The following is a 3677-nucleotide window of genomic DNA, read 5'->3' on the forward strand; positions in this document are numbered from 1 at the left end:
CTTCATCATCCTCTAGCACATCCATGGGATCTAGGGGCATGTGTTGTTTTTCCTCACCTTTGTGTCAAAGCTACATTTGGAAAAATTAGAACTAAAAGCACTAGGAGACCTTCTCCCTCCCTCCACCCCCTGAGGAGTACAGTAACATACAAGACATTCCATGCTTTATTTGCAAAGGAGGATCACCTCGAACTTGCACCCCCAGATGTATGACTAGCTTACTGCAATTAGGAAAAAGGAAAAGAAAAAATCAGCTGGACTGTTGAGGACATACACCCACAGAAGTTGTCCCCAGCTCGTCCTCTGTAAAAAACCAAGGAAGCTCATCTGACTGGACCAGAACTGTAACACTGTGATGATACAGCTCAGAAAATTTCCTTTGAGTTCAGGGCCAGTCCAGACCTCAGGGGTCAGAGGTAGTTTCCTGTTCAGTACAGACAAAGGGTGACTTACATTTACCAGAACTGTCAAGAAGTGATGCAGAGCAAGATGTATTTGAGACTATTGCAATATTTTAATGCTACCACCTCATTCAGAAAGAAAACCTAGGTTTGATGAGTAAGGCATCTAGGGCCTTCTGATTCTTGTCCATCTTTGAGCATCTTGTGTATCAACAGCCTGGTCATGCTAACAACTAATGACAATATTGCGGTCACTGAATTTGCTGCTTTGGGAATGCAGACAAGACATTCTTGGCAGCTTTGAAGGAAAAAGGGTTCTAGGTGAAATCACTCCCCTGAAATATTAGTGAACTTCAAAATGCACTAAGGTTACCTTGTGTTTGTATCAGAGAAGTCTTAAGGAAAACCAGCAGTATTACCACCTTTTTCACTGTTATTGCTATCTTGAGTGAAGCCCCATGGCAGGCAGACAGTACAGAGGAAGAGCTCTGGATGTGTTTGAAGAAAGTCCTCCTACCTAGTGAACCTTACTGCAGCAAAAAAAAAGACATTTCAGAATGAACTACTCAAGTCTCCTACCTCACAGGAAGGTTGCTTAACTGGACTGGTGAGTCCGGCTATGCAGATAGGTGGTTAGCTGATTTACTTCAAAGACTGTGGGCTACAGTATATTCTGTCTTTTAGGAGGAGCTGTGTGAGTTTACCATTGTGAGACTCTTGAAGTCCAGGAAGTGATGGAGTCTTTGGCTTATTGATGAACAGCAACACATCTCCAGCACGTGCACACCAAATATCCAGTTGCAGGCAAGCAAGCCCTATGAAAAGGTACAAAATTAACTAGTACAGCTCACAGAAGTTCCATGTTTACAGCTTAGGTCCTAACCAGATCATCAGTCTCCAAGCATCTCTGCTGGAAGACCTGCTGGGATGCGCCATGGCTCCCTTGCTGCCCAAGTACAGTTGTCTCCTATCTTCTGCCTGCATGGAGGCAGGACACAACTGAGATCAGATTTCCCACTTTGAAGTTGTCCTGCCTGTAAAGATGGTTTTGCCCTGAGATGATTTTCTACATAGGCAGGTAGAGAGCTTTTTCAAATCCACTTCTCATTTGGTGACTTGATGCCAGGTATTAGCCACAACAGCATTTCTGTTGCTTTCCCCATGAGTAGACTGTTACAATTTCTCTCAGGAATTGATGCAATGGTGAGAATTGCTAGGCAGAGCCTGAATAGTGAATGTTCTGCTAGCTCAGAATTTGGTTATCCTGTCCCTCCTATTCCCACACTGCAGCCTTTAAAAACAGTGTGCTGAATTTCCAAAGAAAATGGTTTGAAGCTACCCCTAGTTTAGGATTTTAGTTGTTCTTTTTACATTTTTATATTTGCCTTCCTCAAGGTCCTAAAATGTTTTCTCTAGTCTATGCAATTTAATCAAGGCCATCCTTTCAATGGCTTGTTTGCATTCTTTATATCTCTGGCAGTCTTTACACATGCATTACTGTGTCCACGAATAAAAGGGATGGTGCTTATCAGCCAGGGCTGAGAGAATGGCCAAAAGGCCAAGAAAAAAAAGACCAAGCTGGAACAGCAGGAATGTGTGTCACTCATAGCTCTGGGATGTGCCTAGAGCCAGAGGGAAAGAGAATGCAATATAAGGAATTGGGGAGCTCCAGGAAAAAGGAAAGGGGCAAGAAGCAAAGAGGAAAGACAACTACCTAGTGCTGGAATTAGTGTCACATATGACTTTTTAGATGTCATGTGTAATATGTATAATGTCATATATATAACCAATGACCAGGCAGCCTGGTTTTAACAATTCAGTAAACAGACAGGGCATTTTCCTCTCAAGCTGTGTCTAAGGAGGAGTTTGCCTTTATGTTTGAGAGCAGGAGGGTGTGAGCATGAAACAGATGCAAGGAGAGAGTAATTTTGTTTGCCCATATCCTTAGTATCGTTAGGATGAGAAACCATCACAAGTTGTCCTGGAGAGCAGCCAGGCTGACGAAGCACAGAGCTGATCGGCTGGTGTGGTTCCACTGGCCGAGAAGTTACTAGAGCTCAGCAGGGATCTGCAAGAACCTGCTGCACACCTGCCCATCCATCATCCGTAGCTTTCTGTCTGTCAAGATCCATCAGCCGGGAAATACTTACCATTTCAGAGATGCTAAATAGATTATAAACATTGACAAACTTCCCCAAATACAGTGAATGCAATTATATTCTCTGCCTGTGGGGCACGAAGCTCAGATTAAAGTTTCTTGAACTCACCTTAAGTGCTATAGTGGATTGCCAAAACCACAGGCCAGCGTCCCAAATTGTCCGTAACCAGAAAAAACCCCAGTCACCTCAGTTTTAATTAACAACTTCTCATTTTAATCAGAGTACTTCCCCCCCCTTCAGAGTTACCAGGCAGTATATGCGTGCTTCCTACCCAGTTGTCTACACAATGCAAATGGTTGCTTTTCAGATGCTAGGACCTACCACTGAAATTCCCGGAGATCTGCCTGTAGCAACTGGAGACTTGGTTATCTGCATGAGTCCCTGTCGCGCTTAATCAGTGATGATTTTTAATTGGTCCTGAAATGCCTTTCCCTTTGCTGCGTTTGCATGTGCAGCATCTGGGTGGATGTGCATTCAGTTCAGCTCCTTGTTCTGGAATGAAGACTTTGTACTTGCTAAGGCTTGTATGCCAGGAGCTAATGACCGCTGCTGCTGCGTGTCCCTTTTCAATCATCTGCTATTATTGAGCAAATTATATATGCAAAACCACATCACTTTAGTTCTCGATGACTGGATTTTTCTTGCTTCTAAAGAAAGCTGGAGCTTGATTTGGACTGGCAACTTCATTTGGTTGTAGGGCTTATCTGAGAGTCTGAGGTGAGAGACAACTATCTTAAGAATCTTCCAGCTCAAATCAGATCAGGTTAGTGAATGACAACAACATGCAAGTCCATTTCAGGTCAAAATGTCACCTGTCACCTCTTCTTTTATTATCTCTGTTTTTCAAACATTTCTTTCTCCATGGTATTTGAAGACCTGGATTAATCCCAGGGCACCTGGCAAACAAAAGGATGATCTCAAGAAAAACGTAACCATTTTCTTCTACTATTCATTTGGTGCTCCACTCTGTGGGGCAGGGATTCTGTATTTAGACAGTACTTACCAGAGCAGCATCCTGCTTCGTGACAACAGCTCAGAGGTGTTACAGTCATACAAATACTAAATGTTATTTTTCTTCTAATCTGACTAACACAAGAACAAACACCAGCAAGTCAAG

This window comes from Aquila chrysaetos, chromosome 17 (genome assembly GCF_900496995.4).
Source record: "Aquila chrysaetos chrysaetos chromosome 17, bAquChr1.4, whole genome shotgun sequence".
NCBI classification, from domain to species: Eukaryota; Metazoa; Chordata; class Aves; order Accipitriformes; family Accipitridae; genus Aquila; species Aquila chrysaetos.